This window comes from Oryctolagus cuniculus, chromosome 21 (genome assembly GCF_051225735.1).
Source record: "Oryctolagus cuniculus isolate XC-2025 breed Fujian yellow rabbit chromosome 21, ASM5122573v1, whole genome shotgun sequence".
In the NCBI taxonomy this organism is placed as follows: Eukaryota; Metazoa; Chordata; class Mammalia; order Lagomorpha; family Leporidae; genus Oryctolagus; species Oryctolagus cuniculus.
The window spans coordinates 47,257,311-47,274,669 of NC_142887.1; the positions used below are offsets into that span (position 1 = coordinate 47,257,311).

The window sequence follows — 17,359 nt, forward strand, 5'->3', positions numbered from 1 at the left end:
CGGTTGTTGAATCAAGGGACAAGTTTAACAGGCAAAAAGCAAAAAGATCGTAATTTAGAGGGAATACAGACAATGGCTCTAAACAATATTTGAATATCACATCTAAACTATATTTGAATAAATTGATAAATATTTTAATTTCTCCTACTAAAATGCTCAAAGTCTTTAATTATTTATCAAATATTAGTGCAAAATTATGGATTTAAATGATCCCAAAAAGTGATGAATTTTTGTGTAATAAAGTCCAATTTTTGTCAAGGCTTTTTGACAGTCTCACAGAAAACTTATGTTTGTGAATGGGAAGAATAATACCAAAATATCCATACTACCAAAAGCAATTTGCAAATTCAATGCAATCCCAATCAACATACCAACGATGTTCTCAGAGCTAGAAAAAATGATGCTAAAATTCACATAGAAACATGAGAGATGCTTAACATCTAAAGCAATATTATAAAGCAAAAAAAAGCTGGAGACATCACACCATATTTTAAGACATATTACAGGGGTCAGCACTATGACAAAGCAGGTAAAGTCACCGTCTGCAGTGCTGGCATCTCATATGGGTGCCAGTATGTTTCCCAGCTGCTCCACTTCTTATACCCCTCTCTGGTATAGCCTGAGAAAAAAGTAGAAAATGGCCAAAGTCTTTGGGCCCCTGCACCTGCATAGAGACCTGGAAGAAGCTCCTGACACTTGGATTCAGATCAACAGAGCTCCGGCCATTGTGGCCATTTGGGGAGTAAACCAGTGGATGGAAGACCTCTCTCTCTCTCTGCCTCTACCTCTCTGTAACTCTGCCTTTCAAATAAATATACTGCAAAAAAAAAAAAAAAAGAAGAAGAAGTGTTAGCACTGATATAATAACAGACACATAGTTCAATGGAAAAGACTTGGTAGCATAGAAATAAACCCAAATTTCTACCAGCAACTCATATTTAACAAAGGAACTAAAATGAACTGGAGAAAGAAGAATCTCTTTCACAAGTGGTGCAGAGGAACTTGATTATCCATATGTAGAAGCCTGAAAAGAGACTCCAACATCTCTTACACTATGTGAAAGTGAACTCACAGTGAATTAAAATGTAATCATAAGACCCAAACCCAAGTAAACATAGGGAAACTCTAAATATTGTCAACACACAATAGCTTTTGGGTAAGATTCCAATAGCAATAGTCACAAAAATAAAAACAGAGACATTTGAGTATATCCAACTAAGATACTTCTTCACAACAAAGTAAACATCAGAGTGTAGATACAATGAACAGATGGCAGGAAAAATTAAAACTCTGAATGTTTACAGATTTCCAGAACATTTACATGAATTGGAAAAACTCCAAAAAATACAGTGAAGAAACAGGCAAGGATCTGAATAGACATTTCTCAGAAGAAATGTAAATGGTCAAAACATGTGAATATGCCCGATGTCACTAGCCATTATGTAAATATAAATCAGAACACCATATCAGTCTCCAACACCTGTGGGAGAATACAACACTCAGGTGTTTGTGTGTGCAGCAAGTGGGTTTAGAGGACCCTGTTCACCTCTGGAGAGCAGAGTCTACAGGGAGGTAAAGAAACCTTACTGCGCAGGGGCATGCTAATCTTCTCTGTATCGTTCCAATTTTAGTATATGTGCTGCCGAAGCGAGCACATGTGCTGCCGAAGCGAGAAAGAGATGAAAAGAATTTATCTCAACTAGCCACTAATATTCAAGAAACAAGGTCTTCAGGAAAGCCAACTCAACTGACATTTTCATGTCATTGTTAAATAAAGGAAAAATTATCTAGGTTCAGCAATACGTAGTTTATAAGAGAAAGACTACAGAGTAATTTCCTTGGCATAGAAATAACTTTGTCTTTTTTTTTTTTTTATCTATGAGGGCTTGCTATCACCACCACACACCCACATCCCATATACAAATGTCTGGCTTGAGTGGTAGCTTCTCTGCTTTGAGGCAAGTTTCTGCTAGTGTGCACCCTGGGAGGAGACGGAGGATGGCAGAAGTGCTTGGGTCCCTGCACCCAAATGGGACATCCAGAATGAATTCCCAGTTCCTGGTTTTGGCTTGGTCAAGCTTTGGCTATTGCAAGTGTCTGGGGAGTGAAGCAGTGGTTCCCTCTTCCTGTCACTCTGCCTTTCAAATCAATAACTGTTGTTGGTAATGACTAATAATGATATTCACTGATTGTCAAATTTTGAATCTATTAATTATAGACAATTTCTCTTTGTATTTTTAAACTTTCATAATGTTCTGTAGCCAATTTCATCACTAGAAATAAAAACTTTTCCTCAAAAAAAAAAAAAAGAAACCTTACTGCTTTCCTAATGTGCTTATTAAGTTCTTGACCAGCGCCTGTTAGTCTTGCCACAAACTTTCTAGTCTTACTACTTTCCTTCTTCTTCTTCTTCTCTGTGACTTGTAAAATAGTATACATTCTATATACTGTGGATACTTTTGATTTATTTTATTCCTTCGGTCTCCTATGAAGTTCCTCCACAAAAGCACAGCCCTCAAAATATTCATTCATTTATGCAGTCTGCAGATTTCATGAGCTACTAAATTCCAAGTAGTATGTTAAAGGCAAGATCTGGGCCTAAGAGAAAAGTGGTCTAAATTCTGTGCCTAGAAGAGGATTTGGGACATAGTAGAACTTCAGTGAAGTGCTATGTGAATGACATGCACTCATTAAATGAGTAATCTAAAGCATACACTTCATTTAAGCAACACAGCAGCCCTACTCACCTCAGGTAGAGCAATTGAGAGGAATAATGTGAACAAAAATAAGACATCAATAAGTTGAATAATAACAGAGAAAAAACAAAATGAGATAGATGCCAACATTACTGAGCTATTTTTGAGGAATTAAATTGATAGAGGGGCTGGCATTGTGGCCAAGTGGGGAAAGCTGCAATCTGTGAGGCCAGCATAACATCTGAGTTCCACTTTGAGTTTAGGAATCTCCACTTCCAATTTAGCTCACTGCTAAACACCTGGGAAACCAGCAGAAGATGGACGAAGGACTCAGGTCCTTGCCACTCATGTGGGAGACTTGGATGAAGCTCCTGACTCCAGCATGCCCCAGGCTCAACTGTTGAAACTCTCTGGGGTGTGAGCCAGCAGATGAAAGCTATCTATGTCTTTCCCTCTCTCTCTAAATCCACCTTTCAAATAATAAAGATTTAATAAACAAATTAACTGATTTCAAAATACACAAAAACATGAACAATACTATATCATTTTTATGCCAAACTGATAAAAAATAACAAATGCTAGAGAGCACATGGGAAAAGAAAACCACCATATATGGTAGGTGAAAACACAAGTTAGTACAGATGTTATGCAGAACAGTATGGTCATTCCTTAAAAAGGATAAAAATTGGGGCTGGCGCTGTTGTGCAGTGAGTTAAAGCCCTGGCCTGAAGGGCCAGCATCCCATTTGGGTGCCAGTTCTAGTTCCAGCTGCTCTTCTTCCAATACAGCTCTCTGCTATCTCCTGGGATAGCAGTAGAAGATGGCCCAAGTCCTTGGGCCCATGCACCCATGAGGGAGACCCAGAGGAAGCTCCTGTCTCCAGGTTTCAGAATGGCATAACTCTGGCCTTTGTAGTCATCTGTAGAGCGAACCAGCTAATGGAGGACCTCTCTGTGTCTCTACCTCTATTGTAACTCTTTCAAATAAATAACAAAAATTAAACTAAGATAAAAATTGACCTACCATGTGAGAGTTATCTTGCTCTTGGCTATATAGAATAAGGAAATTTTATTAGAAGGAAAGGAGGAGAGCATATCAAAGATACAGCAATTTTCCCATAACACAGCCACTATAACACAGTTCACTGCAGCCAGGATGTGAAACCAATCTAGCTGTCCATCAGTGAAAAACAATGGACAGGGCAACCTCTTTTAGATACAAAAAAAGAACAAAATATTATTAAATTAATTGAAATAAGCCAGAAGCAGGAACACAAATGTCACCTGGTCCTTGTCGCATGTGGAAGTGAAAGAAAATAATGGATCTGAACACAGAACTGTGATTACTAGAGGCTGAGAAGGGAAGCAGCTAGGGATAGAGGGGGATTGGATAATAGGTATCAAAAATCAAAGAGGCAGAAAGAACTTCTGGTGTTCCATAATATAATGAGATGACTACATTCAACCATATTAGGTTCTGTGTAAAGAACTGAAGGAGAGGAGCTGGTAGTCTCAAATCATGGAGAAGAATTAGAAACTGTAGTTGCTTGGGGGCCAGCATTGTGGCACAGTGGGCTAACACCCTGGCCTGAAGCACCAGCATGCCCTGTGGGTACCAGTTCTAGTCCTGGCTGCTCCTCTTCTGATCCAACTCTCTGCTATGGCCTGGGAAAGCAGTAGAAGATGGCCCAAGTCCTTGGGTCCCTGCACCCAAGTGGGAGATCTGGAAGAAGCTCCTGGTTCCTGGAATCAGATTGGCAGAGCTCCGGCCATTGTGGCCATCTGGGGAGTGAACCGGCAGAGGAAGACCTCTCTCTCTCTCTGCTGCTACTTCTCTCTGTAACTCTGTCTTTCAAATAAATAACTCTTTAAAAACTTAATAAAACTGTAGTTGCTTAGCTTGATCACTTTTTACTGCATAAATGTGTGCAAATATTGCACTACACCCTGTAATAATGCATGACTAGGACACATTAATCACAAATTATTTCAATGAAATTTTAAAAATTAGAAGCATTTCTTTATATTAACAATGAACTATTTGAAAATGAAATTAGAGAAACATTTCCATGCATAGCAGCATAAGAACCAGGAACCAATGTCTTCAATGTTATCAGTGATGAATCAGATTCACAGCCCCCAGCACTCAGTTTTTGCCATATACTTTACCATGGCAATTGTGGGCATATAGTAGTAAATCAATGGACAGGAATCCTTTGTCTCTAAATCTGCTAAATAAATAAACAAGGAATTCATCAAAGAAAAAGAGATATCAATTTGGATGCCAGGCACAAAAACACATGCACTTGAGCTATCCTCCAGTTTGTGATGCCAACAAATCTTTCAGACATGTTACATTTTCAGAGACTTTTCTGTAATCTTGCTAAGCTTTCTGGAAATCTGCCTTATAGCAAAGGGTTTCCCAATTCCATTACACTCATGATATTTCTTTTGTGTGATATATTAGTTTACCATCTAGAGATAATTTATGGTACAAAACTTTTCTATGCATGCATGTTTTCTCATTTGTGAGTCTATTCATGGGAATTGAAGACTGATTTATAACAGAAATACATTTTCCAAATTCATTGCATAGACTTTTGTTCCTTATGAATTCTCTGAAGTCTGTTGATGTCTAATTTCTGGCTAAAGGTTTTATCGTATTTACAGCATGCAAAGACTATCACCTTTTGTGAATTCTGTGTCTATACAAGCCTGAAATAAAGAAAATGTTTTTGCACAATCAGTATACGCCTAAGAAACCACCTGTGTCAATTCTCTGATGTACCATTGACTTCTGACTCTAATAATATTTATAAGCTTTCTCCTTTACATGAGTCTCTGTTGGATAGGATGTGATTTCCAGCAAAAGGTTTTGTCACAATACTTACATGAATTTGGGAGAAAAGCTCTTCCACATTCATTATATTGTTAAGGTCTCTCCCTTGTTCAAATTCCATGATGGATTATGAGGCATTACCTATGTGAAATGACTTTCTCACATTTATTTCATTCATTAGATATATATGTTGTGCATTCTGATATAAGGAGAGATTTGGGCAGAGCTTTCCAACACTCATTACACCCATAAGGTTTCTCTCCCACGTGAATTCCCTGTTGTCTTATGAGGTATGGCTTCTAATTAAAGGGATTTTACTTTCAAAGGAGTTTTTCCCTATATGAATTTGATGATGTACAATGAGGGCTGAATTATGGTAAAAGGCTCTGAGTCATTACATTCATAAAATTGCTCCCCATGAGAATTCTTTTATGTTTGATGAGGTCTGATTTGCACCACAAAGGCTATTCACATGTATTATATTCATGCATTTCTCCCCTTGGTGAATTCTCTAATATTTCATGAGATATAACTTGCACAAAAAGGTCAAGTAGAAAATTCCCTGTGTGGATACTCTGATATCTTATGAGTTATGAAGTACAGCAAAGAGGCTTTCCACCATCCTTCCATCCATAAAACCTACCTAAATTGAGCAACAAAGATATAGAAAACCTAAACACACACATAACCAGATGGAAATGATACCAGTAATAAAGACCATCACTACCAAGAAAACCCCAAAACTGGAAGGCTTCACTGCTGAATTCTAACAGACATTTAAAGCACTAACTGCAATTCTTCTCAAGTTATTCAAAACAATTGAGAGAGAGGCGATTCTCCCAAATTCTTTCTATGAAGCCAACATCACCTTCATTCCTAAACTTGAAAAAAGTGCAACAAAGAAAGTAATTATAGAACAATTTCCCTGATGAACATACATGCAAAGATCTGCAACAGAATTCTGGCCAATTGAATCCAACAATGCATCAGAAAGATCATCCACCCAGACCAAGTGGGATTTATCCTTGGTATGCAAGGATGGGACCAAAGGCTTTTCCACAGTCATTTCATTTATAAGCTTTCTCCATGGTGTGAAGGCTCTGATACTTTCTGAGGTTTGACTTCTCAGCAAAGGTTTTTCCACAGTCATTGCAATCATAAGGTTTCCCCCAGTACAAATTGTCTGATGCTTTGTGAGCTTTGATTTCTCAGCAAAGGCTTTTCCACAATGATTGCATTCATAAGGTTTCTCCCCTCTGTGAATTCTCTGATGATTTATGAGGTTTGCCTTCTGGCCAAAGGATTTTCCATAGTAATTGCATTCATAAGGTTTCTCACCTGTGTGAATTCTCTGATGATTTATGAGGTTTGCCTTCTGGCCAAAGGATTTTCCACAGTCATTACATTCAAAAGGTTTCTCACCTGTGTGAATTCTCTGATGATTTATGAGGTGTTTCTTCTGGCCAAAGAACTTCCCACAGTCATTAGATTTGTAAGATTTCAACCCTGTGTGAATTCTCTGATGTCTAATGAGATCTGACTTCTGGTGAGTGGTTTCCACACAATCATTACACACATGAGGGTTTTCCACAATATGAGTGCTGTGATGGAGGGTATTTAATACTGAATGAATTCCCACAAGGTTTACATGCATAGGATTTCTTCCCTATATTTGGTCTATGATTCAGTCTAACATGTGATTGGTAAATGACAGGTTCCACAGTCCCAATATACTTATAAATGTTCTCTCTTTTCAGGTGAATACAATCAGAATTCCACAGTCAGTCAGCTGGGAGGGGTGGATGAATCCGGAAACAGCTGGTTTCCTTGTACTAAAACAAGCGCCATATCACGAAGGACTCTTGCATTTCTTTTTCTTTTTTGCATTTTTCACATTTTCTTATTTATCATGGTTTGTAATAAATTTTCTGATGTGGGTTGTGGTTTTGAGGCTGGCTTAAGGAGTTCAGGGAACCAGAGGAATGGTCTTTTTCAATTAGGGCACAGCTGTTGTTTCTCTCCAATTCTGGCTTTCTGTAATTGCTTTGGGTGCCTCAGGCAATTTTTCATTTTGAGCGACTTTTTCCTAAATGCTTTGTTGGTCTGAGTTGGTTTTGCCTTTTTCCTTTTCAAATTGTGTATTCTGATGCAATACAAACAAGGGTTTAGAACGAGGATCCATTAGGAAATTGAAAAACAGAACATATTGGGTTTTCATGATTAGAAATCATAGGCAACATGACAAAGATGAGTTTTTGGGTTTTGGAAAATGACATAGAACCCTTCCACTGAGGGGCAGATATTAATTTCCTCCAAATCGAGAGTGAGTGCGATTTTCAGGTGAATTCAATCAGAATTCCACAGCCAGTCAGCTAGGAGGGGTGGATGAATCCGGGAACAGCTGGTTTCCTTGCAACTAAATCAAGCCCAATATCATAAAGGACTCAATGCATTTCTTTGGCTTCTTTCTCTTTTTTCTTTTTATCATGGTTTGTAATGAATTTTCTGATGTGAGCTTTGGTTTTGAGGCTGGCATATTGAGTTCAGGGCACAAGAGGAAGGTTCTTTTTCAACCAGGGCACAGCGGTTGGCTTGCTCCAATTCTGGCTTGCTGTCATTGTTTTGGGTGCCTCAGCCGATTTGTGGTTTCTTGTGTGGCAATTTCCTAAATGTTTTCTGGGTCTGAGTTGGCTTTGCCTTCTTCATTCCCAAATTCTGTATTCTGACGCAACACAAACAAGAGTTTGGACAGAGTAGCCATTATGAAATAAAAAACATTACAAATGGGCATTTGAAGAATATAAATCTACAGGTAACACGACCAAGGTGAGTTTTTGTGTTTATGAAAATAAAATGGAATACTTTGGCTGAGGTGACAGATATTAATTGCCTCCAAAATGAGTTTCACTGTGATTTTCAGGTTAATTCAGACAGAATTCCACAGGCAGTCAGCTGGAGGGGTGGATGAATCCGGGAACAGCCGGTTTCCTAGCGACTAAATCAAGCCCTATATCATTATGGATTCTTGCATTTTTTTGGCTTTTTTCTCTTTTTTCTTATTTATCATGGTTTGTAATGAATTTTCTGATGTGAGCTTTGGTTTTGAGGCTGGCATATTGAGTTCAGGGCACAAGAGGAAGGTTCTTTTTCAATCAGGGCACAGCTGTTGGCTTGCTCCACTTCTGGCTTGCTGTCATTGTTTTGGGTGCCTCAGCTGATTTGTGGTTTCTTGTGTGGTAATTTACTAAATGTTTTTGGGGTCTGAGTTGGTTTTGTCTTCTTCCTTCCCAAATTTTGTATTCTGATGCAATACAAGCAAAATTTTGAAGAGTAGCCATTATGAAAGAAAAAAAAAAAACACAGCAAATTGACCTTTCAGGATTAGAAATCCATAGGCAACACAACCAAGATGAGATTCTGTGTTTTGGAAAATGACATGGAACGCTTCTGCTGAGGTGACAGATTCTAATTCCCTCCAAATGGAGTGTGAGAGCGATCTTGAGGTGAATTCAATCAGAATTCCAAAGTCAGTCTGTGGAAGGGGGGGATGAATCTGGAAACAGCCAGTTTCTTTGTGTCTAAATCCTGCCAAATATCACAAAGGACTCTTGCATTTCTTTGGCTTTTTCACATTTCCCTTATTTATCATGGTTTGTAATGAATTTTCTGATGTGAGCTTTGGTTTTGAGGCTGGCATATTGAGTTCAGGGCACAAGAGGAAGGTTCTTTTTCAATCAGGGCACAGCTGTTGGCTTGCTCCAATTCTGGCTTGCTGTCATTGTTTTGGGTGCCTCAGCCGATTTGTGGTTTCTTGAGTGCCAATTTCCTAAATGTTTTCTGGGTCTGAGTCGGTTTTGCCTTCTTATTCCCAAATTTTGTATTCTGATGCAATACAAGCAAGATTTTGGAGAGTAGCCATTATGAAAAAAAAAAAAAAAAGCGCATTGCCCTTTCAGGATTAGAAATCTACAGGCAACACAACCAAGATGAGTTTCTGTGTTTTGGAAAATGACATAGAACGCTTCTGCTGAGGGGACAGATTCTAATTCCCTCCCAAATGAGTGTGAGAGCGATTTTGAGGTGAATTCAATCAGAATTCCAAAGTCAGTCTGTGGAAGGGGGGGATGAATCTGGAAACAGCCAGTTTCTTTGTGTCTAAATCCAGCCAAATATCACAAAGGACTCTTGCATTTCTTTGGCTTTTTCACATTTCCCTTATTTATCATGGTTTGTAATGAATTTTCTGATGTGACCTTTGGTTTTGAGGCTGCAATATAGAATTCAGGGCACCGGAGGAATGGTCTTTTTCAAACAGGGCACAGCTGTTGGCTTGCTCCAATTCTGGCTATTGTCTTTGTTTTGGGTGCCTCAGCTGAAATTTGGTTTCTTGAGTTTCACTGCGATTGTCAGGTTAATTCAGTCAGAATTCCACAGGCAGTCAGCTTTAGTGGTGGATGAATCTGGGAACAGCCGGTTTCCTTGCAACTAAATCAAGCCCTATATCATTATGGATTCTTGCATTTTTTTGGCTTTTTTCTCTTTTTTCTTATTTATCATGGTTTGTAATGAATTTTCTGATGTGAGCTTTGGTTTTGAGGCTGCAATATTGAGTTCAGGGCACAAGAGGATGGTTCTTTTTCAATCAGGGCACAGCTGTTGGCTTGCTCCACTTCTGGCTTGCTGTCATTGTTTTGAGTGCCTCAGCCGATTTGTGGTTTCTTGTGTGGCAATTTCCCAAATGTTTTCAGGGTCTGAGTTGGCTTTGCCTTCTTCCTTCCCAAATTTTGTATTCTGATGCAATGTAAAGAAGAGTTTGTACAGAATAGCCATTATGAAAGAAAAAACACAACAAATAGGCGTTTGAAGCTTAGAAATCTACAGGTAACATGACCAAGGTGAGTTTTTGTGTTTATGAAAATAAAATGGAACACTTTGGCTGAGGTGACAGATATGAATGGCCTCCAAACTGAGTTTCACAGTGATTTTCAGGTTAATTCAGTCAGAATTCCACAGGCAGTCAGCTGGAGGGTGCATGAATCCGGGAACAGCCGGTTTCCTAGCAACTAAATCAAGCCTTATATCATTATGGATTCTTGCATTTTTTTGGCTTTTTTCTCTTTTTTCTTATTTATCATGGTTTGTAATGAATTTTCTGATGTGAGCTTTGGTTTTGAGGCTGGCATATTGAGTTCAGGGCACAAGAGGAAGGTTCTTTTTCAATCAGGGCACAGCTGTTGGCTTGCTCCACTTCTGGCTTGCTGTGATTGTTTTGGGTGCCTCAGCTGATTTGTGGTTTCTTGTGTGGCAATTTCCTAAATGTTTTCGGGGTCTGAGTTGGTTTTGTCTTCTTCCTTCCCAAATTTTGTATTCTGATGCAATACAAGCAAAATTTTGGACAGAGTAGCCATTATGAAAGAAAAAAAAAAAAAAAACACAGCAAATTGACCTTTCAGGATTAGAAATCCATAGGCAACACAACCAAGGTGAGATTCTGTGTTTTGGAAAATGCCATGGAACGCTTCTGCTGAGCGGACAGATTCTAATTCCCTCCAAATGGAGTGTGAGAGCGATTTTGAGGTGAATTCAATCAAAATTCCAAAGTCAGTCTGTGGAAGGGGGGGATGAATCTGGAAACAGCCAGTTTCTTTGTGTCTAAATCCTGCCAAATATCACAAAGGACTCTTGCATTTCTTTGGCTTTTTTCTCTTTTTTCTTATTTATCATGGTTTGTAATGAATTTTCTGATGTGAGCTTTGGTTTTGAGGCTGGCATATTGAGTTCAGGGCACAAGAGGAAGGTTCTTTTTCAATCAGGGCACAGCTGTTGGCTTGCTCCACTTCTGGCTTGCTGTCATTGTTTTGAGTGCCTCAGCCGATTTGTGGTTTCTTGTGTGGCAATTTCCCAAATGTTTTCAGGGTCTGAGTTGGCTTTGCCTTCTTCCTTCCCAAATTTTGTATTCTGATGCAATGCAAAGAAGAGTTTGTACAGAATAGCCATTATGAAAGAAAAAACACAACAAATAGGCGTTTGAAGCTTAGAAATCTACAGGTAACATGACCAAGGTGAGTTTTTGTGTTTATGAAAATAAAATGGAACACTTTGGCTGAGGTGACAGATATTAATTGCCTCCAAACTGAGTTTCACTGTGATTTTCAGGTTAATTCAGTCAGAATTCCACAGGCTGTCATCTGGAGGGGTGGATGTATCTGGGAACAGCCGGTTTCCTTGCAACTAAATCAAAACCAATATCATTATGGATTCTTGCATTTCTTTGGCTTTTTTCTCTTTTTTCTTATTTATCATGGTTTGTAATGAATTTTCTGATGTGAGCTTTGGTTTTGAGGCTGGCATATTGAGTTCAGGGCACAAGAGGAAGGTTCTTTTTCAATCAGGGCACAGCTGTTGGCTTGCTCCACTTCTGGCTTGCTGTCATTGTTTTGGGTGCCTCAGCTGATTTGTGGTTTCTTGTGTGGCAATTTCCTAAATGTTTTCGGGGTCTGAGTTGGTTTTGCCTTCTTCCTTCCCAAATTTTGTATTCTGATGCAATACAAGCAAGATTTTGGACAGAGTAGCCATTATGAAAGAAAAAAAAAAAAACACAGCAAATTGACCTTTCAGGATTAGAAATCCATAGGCAACACAACCAAGGTGAGATTCTGTGTTTTGGAAAATGACATGGAACGCTTCTGCTGAGGGGACAGATTCTAATACCCTCCAAATGGAGTGTGAGAGCGATTTTGAGGTGAATTCAATCAGAATTCCAAAGTCGGTCTGTGGAAGGGGGGGATGAATATGGAAACAGCCAGTTTCTTTGTGTCTAAATCCTGCCAAATATCACAAAGTACTCTTGCATTTCTTTGGCTTTTTCACATTTCCCTTATTTATCATGGTTTGTAATGAATTTTCTGATGTGAGCTTTGGTTTTGAGGCTGGCATATTGAGTTCAGGGCACAAGAGGAAGGTTCTTTTTCAATCAGGGCACAGCTGTTGGCTTGCTCCACTTCTGGCTTGCTGTCATTGTTTTGGGTGCCTCAGCTGATTTATGGTTTCTTGAGTGCCAATTTCCTAAATGTTTTCTGGGTCTGAGTCGGTTTTGCCTTCTTATTCCCAAATTTTGTATTCTGATGCAATACAAGCAAAATTTTGAAGAGTAGCCATTATGAAAGAAAAAAAAAAAAAGCGCATTGCCCTTTCAGGATTAGAAATCTACAGGCAACACGACCAAGATGAGTTTCTGTGTTTTGGAAAATGACATAGAACGCTTCTGCTGAGGGGACAGATTGTAATTCCCTCCAAATGGAGTGTGAGAGCGATTTTGAAGTGAATTCAATCAGAATTCCAGAGTCAGTCTGTGGAAGGGGGGGATGAATCTGGAAACAGCCAGTTTCTTTGTGTCTAAATCCAGCCAAATATCACAAAGGACTCTTGCATTTCTTTGGCTTTTTCACATTTCCCTTATTTATCATGGTTTGTAATGAATTTTCTGATGTGAGCTTTGGTTTTCAGACTGCAATATAGAATTCAGGGCACCTGAGGAATGGTCTTTTTCAAACAGGGCACAGCTGTTGGTGTGCTCCAATTCTGGCTATTGTCTTTGTTTTGGGTGCCTCAGCTGAAATTTGGTTTCTTGAGTTTCACTGCGATTGTCAGGTTAATTCAGTCAGAATTCCACAGGCAGTCAGCTTTAGTGGTGGATGAATCTGGGAACAGCCGGTTTCCTTGCAGCTAAATCAAACCCAATATCATTATGGATTCTTGCATTTCTTTGGCTTTTTTCTCTTTTTTCTTATTTATCATGGTTTGTAATGAATTTTCTGATGTGAGCTTTGGTTTTGAGGCTGGCATATTGAGTGCAGGGCACAAGAGGAAGGTTCTTTTTCAATCAGGGCACAGCTGTTGGCTTGCTCCACTTCTGGCTTGCTGTCATTGTTTGAGTGCCTCAGCCGATTTGCGGTTTCTTGTGTGGCAATTTCCCAAATGTTTTCAGGGTCTGAGTTGGCTTTGCCTTCTTCCTTCCCAAATTTTGTATTCTGATGCAATGCAAAGAAGAGTTTCTACAGAATAGCCATTATGAAAGAAAAAAAAAAAAAACACAGCAAATTGACCTTTCTGGATTAGAAATCCATAGGCAACACAACCAAGGTGAGATTCTGTGTTTTGGAAAATGACATGGAACGCTTCTGTTGAGGGGACAGATTCTAATACCCTCCAAATGGAATGTGAGAGCGATTTTGAGGTGAATTCAATCAGAATTCCAAAGTCGGTCTGTGGAATGGGGGGATGAATATGGAAACAGCCAGTTTCTTTGTGTCTAAATCCTGCCAAATATCACAAAGGACTCTTGCATTTCTTTGGCTTTTTCACATTTCCCTTATTTATCATGGTTTGTAATGAATTTTCTGATGTGAGCTTTGGTTTTGAGGCTGGCATATTGAGTTCAGGGCACAAGAGGAAGGTTGTTTTTCAATCAGGGCACAGCTGTTGGCTTGCTCCAATTCTGGCTTGCTGTCATTGTTTTGGGTGCCTCAGCCGATTTGTGGTTTCTTGAGTGCCAATTTCCTAAATGTTTTCTGGGTTGAGTCGGTTTTGCCTTCTTATTCCCAAATTTTGTATTCTGATGCAATACAAGCAAGATTTTGGAGAGTAGCCATTATGAAAGAAAAAAAAAAAAACACAGCAAATTGACCTTTCAGGATTAGAAATCCATAGGCAACACAACCAAGGTGAGATTCTGTGTTTTGGAAAATGCCATGGAACGCTTCTGCTGAGCGGACAGATTCTAATTCCCTCCCAAATGAGTGTGAGTGCGATTTTGAGGTGAATTCAATCAGAATTCCAAAGTCGGTCTGTGGAAGGGGGGGATGAATCTGGAAACAGCCAGTTTCCTTGTGTCTAAATCCAGCCAAATATCACAAAGTACTCTTGTATTTCTTTGGCTTTTTTCTCTTTTTTCTTATTTATCATGGTTTGTAATGAATTTTCTGATGTGAGCTTTGGTTTTGAGGCTGCAATATTGAGTTCAGGGCACAAGAGGATGGTTCTTTTTCAATCAGGGCACAGCTGTTGGCTGGCTGCAGTTCTGGCTTGCTGTCCTTATTTTGAGTACCTCAGCAGATTTGTGGTTTCTTGTGTGGCAATTTCCCAAATGTTTTCTGGGTCTGAGTTGGCTTTGCCTTCTTCCTTCCCAAATTTTGTATTCTGATGCAATGCAAAGAAGAGTTTGTACAGAATAGCCATTATGAAATAAAAAACACAACAAATAGGCGTTTGAAGCTTAGAAATCTACAGGTAACATAACCAAGGTGAGTTTTTGTGTTTATGAAAATAAAATGGAACACTTTGGCTGAGGTGACAGATATTAATTGCCTCCAAACTGAGTTTCACTGTGATTTTCAGGTTAATTCAGTCAGAATTCCACAGGCAGTCAGCTGGAGGGGTGGATGAATCCGGGAACAGCCGGTTTCCTTGTGACTAAATCAAGCCTTATATCATTATGGATTCTTGCATTTTTTTGGCTTTTTTCTCTTTTGTCCTATTTATCATGGTTTGTAATGAATTTTCTGATGTGAGCTTTGGTTTTGAGGCTGGCATATTGAGTTCAGGCACAAGAGGAAGTTTCTTTTTCAATCAGGGCACAGCTGTTGCCTTGCTCCAATTCTGGCTTGCTGTCATTGTTTTGGGTGTCTCAGCTGATTTGTGGTTTCTTGAGTGCCAATTTCCTAAATGTTTTCTGGGTCTGAGTCGTTTTTGCCTACTTATTCCCAAATTTTGTATTCTGATGCAATACAAGCAAGATTTTGGAGAGTAGCCATTATGAAAGAAAAAAAAAAAAACACAGCGCATTGACCTTTCAGGATTAGAAATCTACAGGCAACACGCCCAAGATGAGTTTCTGTGTTTTGGAAAAAGTCATGGAACCCTTCTGCTGAGGGGACAGATTTTAATTCACTCCAAATTGAGTGTGAGTGCGATTTTGAGGTGAATTCAATCAGAATTCCAAAGTCAGTCTGTGGAAGGGGGGGATGAATCTGGAAACAGCCAGTTTCCTTTTATCTGAATCCAGCCAAATATCAAAAAGAACTCTTGCATTTCTTTGGCTTTTTCACATTTCCCTGATTTATCATGGTTTGTAATGAATTTTCTGATGAGAGCTTTGGTTTTGAGACTGCAATATAGAGTTCAGGGCACCGGAGGAATGGTCTTTTTCAAACAGGGCACAGCTGTTTGCGTGCTCTAATTCTGGCTTCCTGTCAGTGTTTTGGGTGCCTCAGCTGAAATTTGGTTTCTTGAGTTTCACTGGGATTGTCAGGTTAATTCAGTCAGAATTCCACAGGCAGTCAGCTATAGTGGTGGATGAATCTGGGAACAGCCGGTTTCCTTGCAACTAAATCAAACCCAATATCATTATGGATTCTTGGATTTCTTTGGATTTTTCTCTTTTTTCTTATTTATCATGATTTGTAATGAATTTTCTGATGTGAGCTTTGGTTTAGAGGCTGCAATATGCAGTTCAGGGAACCGGAGGAGGGTCTTTTTCAATCAGGGCACAGCTGTTGGCTTGCTCCAATTCTGGCTTGCTGTCATTGTTTTGGGTGCCTCAGCCGATTTGTGGTTTCTTGAGTGCCAATTTCCTAAATGTTTTCTGGGTCTGAGTCGGTTTTGCCTTCCCAAATTATTTCCAAATTTTTAATTTGGTGCAATACAAGCAAGATTTTGGAGAGTAGCCATTATGAAAGAAAAAAAAAAAAAAAACAGCGAATTGCCCTTTCAGGATTATAAATCTACAGGCAACACAACCAAGATGAGTTTCTGTGTTTTGGAAAATGACAAGGAACCCTTCTGCTGAGGGGACCGATTCTAATTCCCTCCAAATTGAGTGTGAGTGCGATTTTGAGATGAATTCAATCAGAATTCCAAAGTCAGTCTGTGGAAGGGGGGTATGAATCTGGAAACAGCCAGTTTCCTTGTATCTGAATCCAGCCAAATATCAAAAAGGACTCTTGCATTTCTTTGGCTTTTTCACATTTCCCTGATTTATCATGGTTTGTAATGAATTTTCTGATGTGAGCTTGGTTTTTAGGCTGAAATATGGAGTTCAGGGTACTGGAGGACCTGTCTTTTTCAAAGAGGGTACAGTTGTTGGCTTGCTGCAATTCTGGCTTGCTGTCATTGTTTTGGGTTCCTCAGCCAATTTGTGGTTTCCTGTGTGGCAATTTACTAAATGTTCTCTGGGTCTGAGTTGGCTTTGCCTTCTTCCTTCCCAAATTTTGTATTCTGATGCAATACAAGCGAGATTTTCGACAGAGTAGCCATTATGAAATAAAAAACACAACTAATAGGCGTTTGAAGCTTAGAAATCAACAGGTAACATGACCAAGGTGAGTTTTTGTGTTTTGGAAAATAAAATGGAACACTTTGGCTGAGGTGACAGATATTAATTGCCTCCAAACTGAGTTTCACTGTGATTTTCAGGTTAATTCATTCAGAATTCCACAGGCAGCAGCTGGAGGGGTGGATGAATCCGTGAACAGCCGGTTTCCTAGCGACTAAATCAAGCCCTATATCATTATGGATTTTTGCATTTTTTTGGCTTTTTTCTCTTTTTTCTTATTTATCATGGCTTGTAATGAATTTTCTGATGTGAGCTTTGGTTTTGAGGCTGGCATATTGAGTTCAGGGTACAAGAGGAAGGTTCTTTTTCAATCAGGGCACAGCTGTTGGCTTGCTCCACTTCTGGCTTGCTGTCATTGTTTTGGGTGCCTCAGCTGATTTGTGGTTTCTTGTGTGGCAATTTCCTAAATGTTTTCTGGGTCTGAGTTGGCTTT

General features: G+C 39.2%; 2 long non-coding RNA genes and 1 pseudogene across 3 annotated transcripts in view; 2 read left to right on the top strand and 1 right to left on the bottom strand.

Moving 5' to 3' along the window:
• LOC149119977 (uncharacterized) overlaps positions 1-1,926 on the top strand; it is a 255,120-nt gene extending 253,194 nt beyond the window's left edge. For both annotated transcript variants that reach the window (XR_016227022.1, XR_016227023.1), the window contains exon 3: positions 1,884-1,926. This is a non-coding gene — a long non-coding RNA (uncharacterized LOC149119977). The remainder of the gene's footprint in view (positions 1-1,883) is intronic.
• Positions 1,588-1,655, bottom strand: LOC138848165 (U6 spliceosomal RNA; annotated as a pseudogene).
• A 6,309-nt stretch (positions 1,927-8,235) lies between the features above and the next one.
• Positions 8,236-17,359, top strand: part of LOC149119978 (uncharacterized) — a 71,448-nt gene continuing 62,324 nt past the window's right edge. Inside the window, exon 1 of the long non-coding RNA XR_016227024.1 lies at positions 8,236-8,360. This is a non-coding gene — a long non-coding RNA (uncharacterized LOC149119978). The remainder of the gene's footprint in view (positions 8,361-17,359) is intronic.